General features: G+C 40.5%; 1 pseudogene; it reads left to right on the top strand.

Annotated features, from left to right (window-relative positions):
* The first annotated feature begins 28 nt into the window (after positions 1 to 28).
* On the top strand, positions 29 to 860 carry LOC136104311 (small ribosomal subunit protein eS1-like; annotated as a pseudogene).
* Positions 861 to 17,179: the final 16,319 nt, after the last annotated feature.

Below are 17,179 nucleotides of genomic sequence, written 5' to 3'. Positions count from 1 at the left end.
CCATTTTTTTTCTTGGTAGGGTGGAACCATGGCAGCTGACAAGAACAAGTGCCTCATGAAGGGTGGCAAGAAAGGTGCCAAGAAAAAAAAGCAGTTGATCTTTTCTCCAAAAAGGACAGGTATGATGTCAAAGCACCAGAAATGTTTAATATCTGAAACACTGGGAAGACGTGTCACCAGGAGTCAAAGAACTAAGGTTGCCTCTGATAGACTGAAGGGTTGTGTATTTGAAGGGAGTCTGACTGATCTTCAGAATGATGAATGAATTTAAACTGATAACTGAGGAAGTTCGGGGCAAATATTTTCTGACCAACTTCCATGGAATGCACCTCACCTGGGATAAAATGTGCTCCATGGTCAAAAAATGGCAGATAATGATCGAAGCCCATGTAGATGTTTAAACTACCAATGGTTACCTACTGCACCTCTTCTTCATGGGTTTTACGAAGAAGTGTAGTAACCAAATCCACAAGACCTCATGTTCCCAGCATCAGCAGGTTCTACAGATTCACAAGAGGATGATGGAAATCACGACCCAAGAGGTCTAAACTAGTGACCTGACGAAAGTTGTCAATAAGCTGATCTCAGACAGCATTGTTAAAGGCATAGAGAAGGCATCTCAGTCCATTTACCCTCTCTACAATGTTTATGTCCACAAGGTTAAGATGCTGAAGAAGCCTCAGTTTGAACTGCGCAATGTGATGGAACTCCATGGTGAAGGTTGTGGTGCTGGGAAACCTTCTGCAGATGAGGCAGGCATTAAAGTGGAGTGGGCTGATGGATATGAGCCATCAGATGAGCCAGCAGCGTGCCCAGGTGACCAAAAAGGCCAACAGCATCCTGGGTTGTATCAGAAATAGTGTGGTCAGCAGGACCAGGGAAGTGATCATCCCCCTGTATTCAGCGCTTGTGAGTCTGCACCTCTAATCCCATGTTTAGTTTCACTACAAGAAAGACATTGAGGTGCTGGAGAGAGTTCAGAGAAGAGCAACAAAGCTGGTGAAGGGTCTAGAGAACAAGTCCTTGAGGAGAAGCAGAGGGAACTGGGGCTGTTTAGCCTGGAGAAAAAGAGGCTGAGGGGAGACCCTATCGCTCTCTACAACTACCTGAAAGGAGGTTGTAGTATGGAGGGTATTGATCTCTTCTCCCAAGTAGGAAATGATAGCACAAGAGGAAATGGCCTCAAGTTGCACGAAGGGAAGTTTATATTGTATATTAGGAAAAATTTCTTCATGGAAAGGGTTGTCAGGTATTGGAACAGGCTGCCCAGGGGAGTGGTCGAGTCACCAACCCTGGAGGTGTTTAAAAGACATGTAGATGAGGTTCTTAGGGACGTGGTTTAGACATGGACTTGACAATGTTAACAGTTAGACTCAATGTTCTTCAAGATCTTTTCCAACCAAATGGTTCTATGGTTCTATGAAAGATGTTTTCCACCTTACCATGAAAGTGTGTCAGGAAGTGATCTGATCTTCTATGGGGAGAGTATGAACTCTACGCTGTGGGCTTGTTAACTGGCAAAAGACTGGAAACTACCTAAGAACCTGCCCCTCAGAGTGCTGCAATGAAGACTATTGCCCCATCCAAAGTCTTGCCTGCTTCTCATTAAGGATCTCAGAAGAAGCATGCCTCAGTTCCTCCCCACCACTTGCCATGGTGGCAGGAGAACTGCTTCTCTGAGAGCTAGGCCTATTTGCTCCCAGCCAGTGAGTGGGGTCCCTCTTCAGTCACCTTTGCACATGTGCACTTCATTGTACTAAAGCTATGTAACAGTGCTGGCTTGATTTATGAGGGCTGCATTTCTTCCAGAGATCCCTGCTGGTACAGGACTCACTACTTCCCTTTTATGTGTCTGTGTCAGAGGGCAACTGGCAACCAGCTGTTGGAAACTGATTTGAAAAAGAAAAAAAAAAAAAAAAGACTCACAACACACTGCAAAAACCTTTATTATTGTCATAATAACATCTCAAGTCCCAGTAACTGCCTATAGTCTCTGTAAGGAGGGCAATGGAGGCAGTGGCTGTAGGCTTTGTCACTGGTGTGAAGAAACTAAAATGAAATCATCAAATTTTCCACTTGGTCAAGGCACTGGAAGTAGTGAACCAAAACACATCCTCACCACAAAGCAACAGTAATTCAGACCGAGGATCTGTTTTTCCAATAGGGTTTATACTGAGGAATGATACAATATACATATTTCCCTCTCCTAGGTGGTTGTTAATAACAGGATATCAAAAACTCAAGACCAATAGTTACAGAAATAGCATCTTTTTGTTGAAAGCCAATCTCGCCTCGTACATCTGATCCAGTTGATCTGTTGTGCTGTTGTACATTGTGCAGATGCAGCAGTGGTGGAAAGAGGTGGGTGGTGCTTGGCGTCAGGGATGGCTCCAGAAACACTCTACCTTCTTCTCTTGCCAGGCAAGCTTGAGGCATTCGATACTCCTCAAGTGGATCTGTAACCTGTTCCATCTTTATGTGCAACCACCCTGGTGCCTCTCCAGGACTGTCACCTGGGGGTGGCTCCCCTGTTCAAAGTCTCAGTTTCCACCTGTGCCAGGATTACCAGGGTGGCTGGCAGCAGGACCTCAGGATGCACAGACAGTGACACCAGCTAATGGTGCATGCATTACAAAAATACATCATATAGAAGCACCTAAACCATCAGTCTGAATGTTCTGGCCTCATATGAACTTTGCAGAAACATGTATCTGAAAATCCACACATAGTGTTTAAGGAACACCTTTCAGTCAGTAGAGAAGGTAAAAAGGTTTTGTAATTGCAGTATTTGTCCTCTTGAGCGTGTTAGTCCCTTCCCAAGACCTGTTGAATTTACAGGACAACTGCAATCAAATTCGAGGGAAAGCTGAATGGCTTTGATATGTTTCAGTAATGGAAAGGCAAAAGAAGGAGATCGGGATATTAAGGTCAGATGGAGGGAACAGGGGAAGGTCTAGGAGAAGCCAGGCTCTTGCAACTGCCATTAGACCACAACCAAGGGAAATAATGCAGGAGCTGAACAAACTGCTCGTATCTTCCTTCCTCATCGAAGGAAGGCACCCAAAGCCAAACAGCAAATCCCGCTCCTCCATGCTGCCCAGTGCCTCGTGCCTCTCAAGCCATCCCAATCCCCTTCCTCATCTCCTTCTGTCTTCACTCATGCCAGGTGACAGCCTGTCTCAGGAAGGTATTTATTTTTGCATTATTCGTTAGCATTGTTTTACCTCCTAAGTAAACCTTCCAGTATTTATAGCATTGCCTCTGCACTTGTAGTATATATTAGCCTTTTATGCTTTCTTTGTCACCTGTTGAAATGAGAACTCAGGGTCTTCGGGCCTCTGTGGCCCTTCCCTTACATTAACTTAAATCACACCAGATGTGGGCCCTTACTGCAGAGGAAGACTAATTGATTTCGCCAGTCACAATATGCCTATTGTTTTTTAACACAAATAAACACTGTGGTGTGTGGCGTTTACATTTTTTTTTTTCGGTTTTGTCTTTTTTTGGGTGTTCTTTTTTTTTTTTTTTTTTTTTTTTTCCCTTTGCCCCAAAAGCCAAAGGTTATTCAATTAAAAGACTCCAGAAAGTGTGACTAATAATCCACGGGCAGGGTATTTCTACAGTAAAAAGGCACAGGGAGAAAAAAAAAAAAAGTTCTCCATGCTACCCTGAGAACACCGGCCTCACCGGGGCCAGCCATAACTGTGATGGATAGCTGGTGTGTGTAAGACGTTATTATTTGTTATGTGAGTGGGGGGAGATGGCAGGCGCATTGGGTAGTACACCTGCTGGGCTGCGAGAAGCAAGAACAGCTGTGTGCATTGATTTAGACGCTTGCTACTTGGGGCTCCAGGAACGAATCAAGCGACAGCTCATAAAAAAAGAGGGTTTTATGATTTTTTCCCCCTTCTTTCTGCAAACAAACGGCCACATCATATGTTTTCCTAACGCTACCATAACTCAAAATTAAATCCCAGCCCAAGGTGTCAGGCTGGTACCATGTCAGAATTGTAACGGCTTATTTTAAAGGTCGTTATGGATGTACCAGGGAAACACTGGGGGTTTCTGCACAAAGGTACCATTTCGTTTTGCTGGAGCTCAGGCACTTAAGGGCAATTAGCCCCACTGTTAAAAAATGAGCTGAGAGTGTTTTAACTGGTGATTTTATGCTAATAACAACTACTAATTCATATTGTTAAAAGAGAAAGTACAGGCTGCCAAAGCTTCTCCAAGCAGCATAATGTATGGTCCCAAAGCTTCCCCTTGTTTCTGGGTCTTTCACCCACCCAGAGGTGTGCTACATGCTCAGCCATGTGACACATGGTCTCCAAACCTCTTCCAGAGCGACAGAGACCAAAATCTGAGCACAAATGCTCAGGGACAACTTGGAATCCTTTCTCCATCCTGTATCCATGCACACCTCTGTGTTGACTCCAGGCATTTCAGTGCTGTGGATGCTGTGGGAGACCATGACTCAGGACCAGGGAAAAGCCACCATCCTTCCAGAGCACCGTGCAAGGCTGCACTCTAGGCTTTACTAGCCCATGCTCACCAGCTCTCATGCACCAGGGTGATTGGGAGACCACAGCAGTCACACTCCCAGGGACACACCTGCAGTCCCAGGAGCAGCTGGAGGTCAGATGAGGTGCCACCAACCAGGTCACTTGGCTGCTGCCTCTGGAGGAATCACCTCCAAATGGTGATCTTTTGGCTATGCTGGTGCTGCTTGGAAGGAAGGATAAAACTTAGCTGTAAATTTGGCATCTGTTCTGAGCAGGTATAGCTCTGGCATGCCAAGGAAAAAGATCTGCATGAGCTTTCTTTACATGGATGCTTGAGGACAAAAACTTGCTTTAAACAGCATCCTAACATCCTTTTCTCCAGGTGGGTGCAGAAGACTACATGAGAGAGGAGCAGGCCCTGTTCTTTGCTATTCTTTCCCTCCTTAACTCTCTTACTGATGCAAAAGATGACAGACGTAAAATAATAAACTTTACTGAGTACATTATGCTTGTGATGAAGATCTAGCATTTGGTCACTTGTGCAAAAGCCAGGAGTGCCTTACAGGAAGACTAAACCACATGGCTGGGTTATCCAAGAAAATGCAATTGGTTTTGCTTATCTTAAAGAGGGAAGGAGATAATCAGCTTTCAGAATTGAGAGAAAGTTGATATGTTCCCAGTAACTGCCAAACAATAAGGTGCAAAGCCATAAAAATTATAAAAATGAAATTAATCTGGAAATTGTAATATTATCCAGTCTGTTAGACTTTTGGCTTTGCCTTTCAATTATGAGAATGACAACAGTGAAAAAGAACAGATGTCTTCACAAACATAAAATTGCACCGTGTGGGCTATTTATGAAGTTCCTTCTCTGACCTGCCTCACAGCTTTGACATGGCAGTCAGCAAATAGACAATTTGAAACAAAATAGGAATAGAATAGAATAGAATAGAATAGAATAGAATAGAATAGAATAGAATAGAATAGAATAGAATAGAATAGAACAGAATAGAAAAGAAAATACTTTAACAAATAGAAAATTTTGTCACTTTCAAAATGAAACTCTGAAGACAAAACCAATAGCTCCCTCCCTTACATAGACACAGATGTGTATGCCAAAGCTGCCACAGAGAAGGAAAGGCCTCGGAGACCTTTGCAAGCAGCATGAGAGCCTTTGCTGCTCCTTCTTGGTCCAGCCTGACATATCCTTAGCTCCTTTGGCTGTACTGGCTGCACTACTTGGAGGTACACACACTCCACAGGCAGAAGGCAATGCTGTTTTATTATTACTACTATTATTACTATTAACAATAATAATATTATTATCTCTGAGCATCATAATCTCTGATGGTTTTGGTGTAATGCTCAGTACTCAGTGCCTGAGCTCTTTGTCACTTCTATGCCAGCTAGAAACATGCCAGCTATTCCCTGGACACAAATAGGCCGACTCATACACCTGAACCTGGGTCTGCAGAGGCTGTGGCTGGTTTCTGGTGCAACTGCGTCTCCTTGCTGCCAGAGGCCGCTCAGGTAACATCTGTGTTGGAGCAGGAATGGAAGATGCTCTCTGCTTTCTCTTTCTGCGCTCCTGTTCCTGAAGCCCAGTAGGGTTATACGAAGAACCAAAAGGGTTTCTTCACTCAAATGCTGAGTGGAAGAAAGTGTCTAGCTGTGATTTGGACAAAGACAGTGAACTGAAACGTACCCTGGCGCAATACATCATTTGTTCTGTTGTTAAATAATAAAAACTACTGTGGAGCAAAACCTCAACTGTTTTAAATTGGCATAACTTCACCGTGATAGTAAAATTACACTTTTCAGTACATTTTTGCTTTTGAAAAAAGATTAAAGATTTAAGGCACAAAGCCCACCAGAGATCTGTGAATCTCAGTGTTTTCTCACAGACTCAGGAGTTTTCTTTCTAACTTCCCTAAAAACAGGTACCAGAATGAAATGAGAACTTTACCTCAGCCTCTTCAACAGTAGACAGTTTCCTTCTTTTGTGTGTAGTTGTATAAAAAAATGCCAAGAAATCTATATTTTTCCTGAAAAGTTCCCCCAGATAGAGAGTATCTGTGAAGTGTGGTAAGCTGAAAATATCCTTATTTCTTCTGTTCTCATGCTTTTCCCATTTCCTACCCAACTTACCAACAGGTACATGTACCTCTCCCTAATTATTTTCTGTACTGTGCAGGACTGATGGAAGCCAAGAGCTGGGGTAAAAAGACAACGTCACACCTAGGGGCATTGTTGACATTATTTTTAAATTGTGCCAAGTGAATATCCTTATAGAGTTCTGGTAATCTGCTAGGACAGAATCCTACTTCTCAATATTAATACATTAAATCTGTGTATATGTATTGCAACTTAACCATCTCTTTGCTCTTTTAGATATCTCTCACTTTTCAGGTTATAATAGAGCCTGACAAGGGAAGGGAATTGCAGCAGCAATGGGAAACAATTGATGCAATTCGAGCAACTAAAAAATCTAAAAGTATGTTAAGCATTTTTTCCACTCTCAAGATGAAGTGAAGCACAAAAGGTAACAAATTGCTCTCTTGGAGAAACTGTCTCTAAGTCCTGAGCTTACCTGCTACAAAGCCAATGAAACTGTCATTTCCTATATGAATTTTGACCTGAGGTATGTTATTCCATATAATTTCCATTGGTAATTAGTATGTTTTTTATTCTATTGATTTTAGATTCCAAGAACCAACCCATGCAGCTAGATGCCTGACATCATCTTATTGTATGAATAGGAAAAAAGTCCCTTAATATTTTAAGTCATCGTAAAGTTGGTCCTACATTTATTTACAGAAGCTGAAAATGTTCCTCACAATGATTGCAATAAGGAAGAAACTGATCCCTAGTATACTGTCCATTTAGGTTCAGAAAAGTGTAGCAAGTACTTAATCTGCTAAGATCAACAACAACATGCCAAAGCATCTCGAAACTGTGAAACACATTTGTAAACACATTTGTAAACACATCAGTACTTTTCTAGAAAGCAATCCAATCCATTTTAATATTTGTTTATATTAAAATTGGTCAGTATTTTTTTGTCCAAACTACTCTGTCTTATTTTTTTCAGCAAAGACATTTTAGAAACATAAATAAAATATTAGCATTTAAAATCGCTAAAATATGATAACTTTCAAGCATCTGCAAAACAAACAACTTAAAGGAAAGCAGAATTACAGAAGATATGCACTATAATGCACATACAACAGCCAAAATCTAAATGTTATTCCATGCACAAATAAAATTGAAATATACATGGTAGACAAAACAGCTGCAACCTGCATCTTCTGAAGGACATACTTCGCTATGGTTACAGACTCTAGGAGGTATGTTATGAAACACCATACCCCTTTAACACAGTGTATGGCAGAGTGTGAAAAATATCCAGTCAAACTGGAGCAAAATTAAAAGATGAGATTATTTCAGAGGTAAAATTTTACTGAGAATGTGAGTTAATATTTTAATTTTAGAAAATAGCTCCGTAAAATCTTCAATGGTCCCACTTTTTTAGGACTAGATATTTCAAGTAATAGGAACAACATTTTTCATAATTTCTTGAATAATCTACTGTGAAAAAACTGACATTGTTCATTAATATTATTTGTCTGAAAGTAGAGAGAAGGCGTGGTTCAGATCTGAACTGAGAGAAGACGTCTCCAGCAACCCTATTGCATTGGTTCTTCACTTCAAGAGGAGCATGTTATCTTCTAAACTTCTAATATCTTCTTCTGACACTTTCGTCTGACACTCTCGTTCTAATATTTCAAGGTTTCTTGGAAGTTCCCTATCTATGCAGTGATCCTAGCCTGTATCTTTTCAGGATGCAAAATCTGATAGGATCATAGCATAGAGGAAAATTTTATTTGTTTGAAAATTAGGTACTTGTTATCTCCTTCCCCTTTCAGGGTTTTGCACAGGGGCAGGCTGCCAACGTTTGACATGTTCCAGATGAATATACAGAGTGGCAATGTGGGTCAGTGGTGCCTTGTTCTGTGGTTAGACCTCAACACAGGAGGATAGGAAACAATGGGGGAAAAGTAGAATATTTCAGATAAAGTGTCCTAGTTTCAGAAAGGGCCATGGGCTTTTTGTACATTTACAAGCACTTTCTCACATTACAAGCTGACGGGTTTCTACTGAAGCCCTTGTCAATCAACCTCTCTCTGTATTTCTCCCCGGTGTTCTCTTAAAGCCAAATAAAACCTATTTGCCTCTGTTTTTCTCCCCTTGATGACGTATGTAAAGTTATCAGCTTCTTGCAGGTGTCTGCTTCTTGCATTTGTAATGACAGCTTAACAAAAAAATCAACCAAACCTGAGGCCACAGAAAAGCTTTCACAAGAGGGGTCAAAAGGGTTTCCTCTTCTGCTAAAGGTCTGCAACATTATTAACAGTGCCGTGCTATGGATATTTACCTGTTCGTTGCTTTTCAATTGATTCAACATGTGGCTACAGGGAGGCTGAAGTCTTAAGATTAAACCCACTTCAAGTTAAAATATATGGATAATTCTTGGGGAAAAAAATGACTGCTAGTCCTGCTTTGGCTCCATCGTTCTTTTGCTCTCTGTTTTTAAGTTCAGCCTCAACTAAAAGAAAACAAGCAAACAAGAAATAGAGAAAAGCAATCCCAAACAATTAGGTTTTTGACGTTTAAGAAAGTCAATGTTGGATGAGGTAATCTCATCACAGCCCATAAAGCTATCTCTTCCTCCCTTTGTAATACACATGTTCTAGTCCAAGTTCCTCCTTAGTCTTTTTGTGGCTAAAGTGGACTAAACATCCCAGGCAAAATATGGGTCTGATTTATCAGTTGTCTGGGAGAATTAATGCTACAAAGGCAATAATATCTAATTCCAATTCAAAAGGAAAAACAACCCCCAAAAGCATAAATCTCCCTATGAAAGAATTAAGGACCTGATTCACAGTTTATAAAGCCAGAGGGAAGCAGCCTGCACACTGACGCTGACTTCCAGGATAGCACAGGACAGACCATTTCTTCCCTGAATTACTTCCTTTTGGAAGTAAGGCATGTCTTTAAGAGAAACAGTCAATCTTAATTTTCAAATTGCCAATGACAGAGAACCTTGCATAACCACCAGATCTGCTCTTTTGATGATTATCTGTCCTTCTCTGGTAAAAACATGTGTGCCTTATTTTTGGTCTGAAGTTACCATATTTTTATTTCTAGTCATTGGATCTATGATGGTATTCTTTACTAGATTAAAACCAAATCAAACCAAAACAAAACAAAAAACAAAACAAAACAAAAAAACCTACAAACAAAACCCAAACCAACCAACCAACCAACCAACCAAAACTTCAAAAATCCCACACCAAATCAAAACAGTGCAGGTCATCTTTATAACATCTTTAATACACTGAGTTTTTTTGGATTCTTTTACTCTAGTGCAAGTTTCCCCTTGTTTTTCCTATGAGACTTTTCCTGCTATTTACTATCCAGCTTGGATTGTGGACACCAGTGAATACAGATGTTATGGCCACATGGTCACCAAACACCATGTCTTTATTCATTTTCTCCTTTCTAATTCACCTCTGTAACACTTTCTGAAGGTCCTTGGGGAGCTTCTATGTGACTGCATGCTCACTGTGGTCCCCAGCACCCTCCAGAGTACATGTACAGTGTATTCTGTATGACCTGGTTTCTTTTTTCCAAACAAATCTCTCTACTTCCTAATGTGTTGCTTGCATCTGTTTCACCAGGCAATCTGGTCTACATCACTGTTTTATCTTCTTGCCTTTTTTTTTTTTCCACTCCACAGTCTTTATGTCACATCCAGTCTTTGTCAATGGTAAACACATAGTTTTCCTGGTCATTGGTGATAATACTAAATAGTTCAATTCTGAAATCTGACCCATGCAGGGATCCTCATAAAACACACCTATTTAACAAAGATTCCAGATTTATAGTATTGCTTTGCAATTTATCAATTAATTTTTAAGCATTTAACATATGCTGAATTCATTTTTATGATGCCAGTTTCTGAACTAAAAGACATAGTGTCACCAAATGAAATTCCATACTGAAGGCTGTTTTATTGGTATACTAATCTTTGTGCACTATATTTAGAACTTGATCTGCCCTGTATCTCAAGCTACTTGGACAAGACAGATTTTACATAAAGCCATGTTGAACATACTAATTTTTGACTACAAAGCTCTGTCTCCGCCTCCACTATTTTGCGTGCTAGCTTTAGACAGGCATCTGATTATTTCAATCATCCTGCTTTTCCTTTATAACCAGTGTTTTCAGAAAGCTTTTACACAGATCCATACATATTTTGCATTTTAAAGACTGTCAGAGTTTACAGGCCTCTTCTTGAAGTTCAAAGTTCTCCCATAAATCTCTAAGGCTCTTTCCTGTGGTCCTTAGGCCAAGGAGGGCTTTTTGCACAGTTTCCACCTTCCATGCAGAGCACAAAGCTTCAACAGTCTGGAACATCCATATTGGCATTTAAGTACCAGCATGTTCAGAGAGTACAGTGACCGGAGAGATATCCATTTCTGTTTGCATCTATAAAGTGTATTTCATGCACGTGAATGAATGGGGAGCTAAAATGTGGACCTGAAATATAAGTGAGTGAGTAGTAATATGGACATAGAGCAACATACTGAGTGTTCAACTGCATCTTTAGCCATCTTCTGTTTCTCAGATGTGCAAGGACAAGGTAGACTGTACTGACAGCTTCGTGAATGGAATGAAGGTCTCAGTTTTGATTAAAATGTGTGACATACAGGACATGTATGTATTTTATGTATGCTATATACAGGACAAACAGTCCTTGTTTGAGTGGCAGGCACTGCTTTTGTGCTGTGTCTCTCACTTCCAACATATGAGCTTTGCCCTTAAGATAGAGAAGAACAAACATTCATCGTGGCCAAGAGTTTTAAAAGAACAGGCTAAGGAGTTCTCTGAGCCACTGACACAGCTTTTAAATAAATCTTAAATTCTTGAGGATTTTCCACAGAAATGGAGAAAAAAAAAAGCCAGTCTCATGCCAGTAATCATAAATGATCAACAGGAAGATTTGGGGAACTATAATCCCCTAGAAACTTGGCTTAGCAGCCCAGCATCTGGGGCAGGTGGAGAGGAAAGTTTGGAAGAGATACTTGTAGAGAGAGATAAGATGTACATTTCCCAGTGGTACATCTAACATCTCCCTGTAGTATGTTCTCTTTTCATTGACTGAAAAGTGGGAAATATCCTTAGCTAATCATTTCTGGAAGAAATGGGAGACTCAGAGTTCAACATATGGAGAAACCCTTTGGTTTCAACAGTCTACTTTTCATGTGCATGTCTGAAGCTGCCAGACACATGCTTCCTTTACATCTAAAGTATCTCTTTTGACTGCTGGTCTTCCTTTTCTTTTTCTTCCCTTGAGACTGGGCTGTGGAGGGAATACTTTTTTACAGAGAGTGGATGTTTTGTTTGCCTCACACTTTTTATTTACTCAAATCTGTTGCCTATAATAAGGTCTCTTATTCCACTTGCCCTGGGGAGTATTTACCAGATATCGAATATCATAATTAATTTGATGTGGGACTTCAATCCTAAACCACCTGCTTTGAACCTGTTTTGCCTAAACTTGTAACAGGCATTAGTCTTGGTGCAGAAGAGGACATTTTTGGAAATCGCAACAAAAATGTCAGTTTTCAAGTTACACAATGTATGGCTTTTCTGAATTGTTTTTTTATGCACTTGTTCTAAAGTTGCAATTTTTGTGCTTTCATCGTGGATGAACATCTGAATTTCACCAGTTGAAACTTCCCAGATGTTTATTTCATGCTGCTCTCATGTTGCAAATAAACAAGTTAAAATAATGGAAGCACAATCCACTTAACACACTTCTGTGCACATTCATCTTCCAAAACATCTTTAATATGAAAAAAAAAGAGACTCTGGAGTCCTAGGGCTACTAAGCACCTCCATGTTATCAACGATAATTTATTCCAACATTCAGACCTTGTGTAGGGGGGAGGAAAATATGAGGAGAAATGTTACAAAATCAGCATAGTTCAGGAATTTTTAGCTGCCGCCATTTGGTTGAGGTGGGCCCCACTGCTGTTCTAAGCAGACTGTGACACTTCTTGGCATGGAGTTTCAGATTGGTGAGTAGAAAGCTGATAGGTAATAGGACTCATGGATTTAATCATGAATCATATGCTTGGTTTTGTTTAGTAATTTCTGTCTAGCATGACTGAATAGTGGGGAAATTTAAGCAGTAATAGTTGAAATTGAAAAGGATTTTGATTCCCATTGTGTTGCCATGACAGTTTTCAATAAGTATTTCAACTGTATCAGCACAAACAGTGCATTAAGCTTCACTGTGATGATCCATCTGTTTCCTCCTTCATCTGTGGCAGCAGTCAATATATAGGCTTGTTAAGCAAAACTTGCTAAATAGATAAGCAACAACACAAGGGAAATGTTTTCTTATCTTTTATTAGGAAATTAGCTTGCATTTTAAAACAGCAAAGCGCACACCCATTGTTAGTTTTGCTTTATTTTTGGCACATTGTTTTACCTATGTAGCCTGCCACCATGGTGTTACGCACAAAGCAATGCCCATGACAGAACCACCTTCACTGATACCCACATTTTTTGTTCTGTGGATAAAATGGATTTGCAGCTATAAGTATGTCAGACAATTTCTTTGGTTGTGCACAGCTTTCTTCCAGTCGTGAAAGCCTCTTATTCACTGAGAATTCAATGGTCATGGAAGTAAAGAGCATTTGACACCTGTTCTTCAGAAGCTTCATTTCCCAACTCTTTCTTAACAGAACTCCTGCTCAGCTCAGGGAAGACCTGGGTTTCCATCCAGGGTGTCCTTGAGGTGGTTGTTCCCCTGGGAGGAGCAACTGGATGTGTTGCAGCAGATGCATGGAAGCTTCCTAAGTGGTGGGAGGTGCATTTTAACATGATGCGCTAGGGAGGCTGAGGCTGCAGCTTCTGTCGGGGATGGACGTCACCCAAGGAAGGCTGGAAAAAGCACCCCTTCACAGGCAAAGTCTTTCATCCCAGCAGAAGCTGAAAGTGCTGAAAACCTGCCAGGAATTACCCATATGAAGATTATAAATAGTTAAAAAAAGAGATGTGGAAATGGCAGGAGTGTAAAAATCTGGCGTCTCCCTTCATGATTTGCAAAGCAACACCCGGAGTCCAGCTGATAACACAAAGAAGATCCTTAGCTTTGGTTTGCCAGAAACAGAGGCAGGAACAGCAACCTGAACTATGTGAAGTCCAGCAGGTGCTGGCACTGGTAAAAGAAGGGAAATTTCAAATAAATAAGGTGAAGTGGGCAGGCTTCCTTAGAGCACATGTACAAAATTTCATTATTGTTAAACGAGGGAGCCAAGCACAGCTTTTCATTTTCAGTTTCCTGCAAGATTGATTTGACCTGTATTTAGTGAGGGACTTCAGTCTTTTGTAGCCACCTGGAGCAGGGGACAGGCAAAGGCCAAGGTATTTCCCTGTCCAGGTGGCCCTCATAAATATCTCAGTGGAATTTATTTTCTTTCATTTACTTTGGCATTGCTTGGGCACTGCTTGATTAAGGGGTGGTGTGTAGGAACTGACATGCCCAAAGATAGACAGCCACATCTGCTAACCATTTGGATTAATTATTACACCTGTACCGTAAAACACATGTTAATAAAGGGCTGGTGAACAGGTTCAGGTTGCAGTTTTAAAAAGGCCCAAAGAAAGCAGAATTCTAGCCACCTACAAGAGTGAGCCAAACCTTATGCCGATAAGATGCTGCAGGTTCCAACTATATACAAGGAGGAGGTAATGTCAGATACACACAAAAAATAAATCATACACAGGAGGAAAGTGCGTATCCTGGCAAACTCTGCCTTTGTAGTCTATTGGCTAGAAGGTGAACGACAGTACACATTCTTTCTTTCCTTCTTTCTTTGCTGCTAGATGTAAAAGGAAAAAAATCATTAATCACTCTGCAGGATACAGCACTTAAATGGGTAAAGTTGCTGAAGGGGTCTGGTTAGCATCAGCCGATTTTTCATTTCCTTTCAGTGGGGACAGTGTGGTGCTTTGGAATCCCTGGAGTCCAGGAGCATGAATGCAGGTATTGAATTTTCAGGAGGAGACAATTAAGACCAAGCATGTAAGATACAATCATATTTAAATTAATTCAGGTACCTCAGCTAAAGACCTAAACCCTATGTGTTGCTCCTTCTTTAGGAGGTATATTTGAGAGGGCTTTACTGGACTGGCATTAATCATTAATCATACAAGGCTTGTGTCAGTTGTGATGGAACACAACGGAGCCCTGTATTTATCCACTGAAAAGGTTTACCATATTCTTTCTGCCCATGGAAAAAAAATTTTGCTGAACAAGCTCTTCAAACAGCCTTTGCCAGGTTTTCACAGCCCTGTATTGTGAAATTCCCTGTAGCTGAAATGAAGTGGCTATGGGTCCTGACCCTGATGCCAGTTCTTCATTACTTGTTAGGTATCTCCTGATCAAAACCAGCTGCAGATTTGCAGATGGGTCAAAAAGGAAAAGAGAGCACAGGACCATTGTGAGGACACCTGCAGTCATCCTCACTTTCAGCTGTATCTGCAATTGATGCTGATCTTTATCCATTATCTTTGGGGGTTCCTTTGGCATATTAATACTCATCACTGCAAATGTCACCAAGGAAGGGGCACATCATGCTGCTCTGATGTCCAGCAGCCCTGGGAAATAACACATGGTTAAAAAAATCTTTCCAAAAGGATGAAGTCAGAGCACGCACTTGTCCTTCAAACCTGCTCAAATAGTACTTCACCAACAAATCCAACAATCCTGACCTTTCCAACTGTTCTCAGAAATTATGCAATCCAGATGAAAGTTGAGGTCTGTGCTGTGCCACCAGACCCTGCAGAAGCCAGGGGATCAGCTAAAGAGCTACTGCATGCTTGGTGGATTGACCATGGGTTGTGAACGCTGCTGTCAGTTTTGAGGGTCTCCAGTCTGTTTCAAGCCCAGGTCTTCCCTGAGAGAACGGATTCACAAACAACGTCACTACTGAGTTACTTGTAATCCTTTGCTTTCAGACCTTGTTTTACCATGGAGATAGCAAAAGTGTTAGTGGCGAATGCTCCAGTCAAACCTTTCCAAAGCTGAGTTTGATACCAAGAGACTAGCAAAAAACTGGCAGGTCAGCCAGGCAGAAGAAATCTTCCACCAGAGAAATTCAGCTTCACAAGGAAGTTGGGCTTTTCACAACCGCGGTTCCAGGCTCTGCTAAAAATGCCTGTGGCCAGGAGTGATTTGTAAGTCTTAATAAGCCTGGCTATGGGATGGACCAACAAAGGCGATCTGGCCTGCTACAAAGTGAAGGATGACATTTCAAGGAGATTTTTCATTGGTCAGGACAAAAAGATGAAGTTAAATGTCTTCCTCACCTGTACAAATAAATATTTGAATGGAAATACGACAATTTGCAGGGGATGGGTATACAGAAGTATGGTATACACTGTGATATAATTTTAAGAGGTAGCCCATGAGTCTAATGAGGCTATTTGTCTTCATATATGTGTTTTATTGTCTGAAGGTTACTTTCCCCTGCAGCCTCAGTTTAAGACTTTGTGTTCTTCACCTGTATTTGTTGGTCAGTCTGTTCTGTTTGCAGTACAAAAATGCAAAGAATTCCCAGAAATGAGTAATATAATATATACTATAATCCTTTCACAGGATAACATAGGTTTTGCTATATTACCTTTTACCACTGCTATGGTCTTTTCCAACTGATATCAGTACATGCAGAGGTTTAGCACATGGAAAAAAATAATGTTTCAATATGTTTTTATGGTAGTCTAGAAAAAAAAAATGGTTTGTAGCAGAGTGACACTGACGTAAAGGTACCCATCTAACAGATGAAAAGCTTCTGGGTCTGATTTTGGTTACTTCAATTGCCAGTTTGTTTGCAGTTTTGTTTTGATGTTTGGTTCTTCTGGTGTTGTGTTTTGGGCTATTTTTGTTTGTTGGTTTGGATTTTTGTTTTTGTTTGTTTTATTTTGTTTTAATATCTCTTGCATATTTCTGAAGAAGACTTCAACTCATGGTAATATGCATATGCCAGATTAATTCTTTACAAACTCAAAGACATGCATATACCTAGATGCTTTGGAGGACTGCAGTTAAAATTAGTGTTTCAGTTTCCTTATTTTCAAACCATACTTTTGCAGTCTTCTTTGTATTACCACTATATTATTCAAGAACATTCTTGTGGCTACTCTGATCATTAGGGTTCTGACCAGGTAACAGATGCCAGCTTTTAGCAGTTGTAGTACCTGAATTGCAGGGCAGAGAAACTACTGGTACATCAACCACATACATTTTTCTGTATAGGAATAATCCTTGGAATGTATTAATTGCAAGCTATTGTTTAGATTTACTATCCAGCTCCACCTTCTGGTAAACTTGTATTAAATCTACCTTGTTACGTTTCTTTCTACTTGCAAACACTAAAAGCAAATTCTTTGTTTTGTAACTGTGCTACTGAACAGCATTTAAGGGTGGATTTACTGACCTATGTTGACTCTGCCAACCACTGAATTTGTACCCATCATCTGTTTCAGGAATACATGGAATAAAAACAACACTTTCGGAGTAAGCAATATGCGAGGTCACA

This window comes from Patagioenas fasciata, chromosome 1 (genome assembly GCF_037038585.1).
Source record: "Patagioenas fasciata isolate bPatFas1 chromosome 1, bPatFas1.hap1, whole genome shotgun sequence".
NCBI classification, from domain to species: domain Eukaryota; kingdom Metazoa; phylum Chordata; class Aves; order Columbiformes; family Columbidae; genus Patagioenas; species Patagioenas fasciata.
This window is presented reverse-complemented; position numbering and strand designations above follow the sequence as displayed.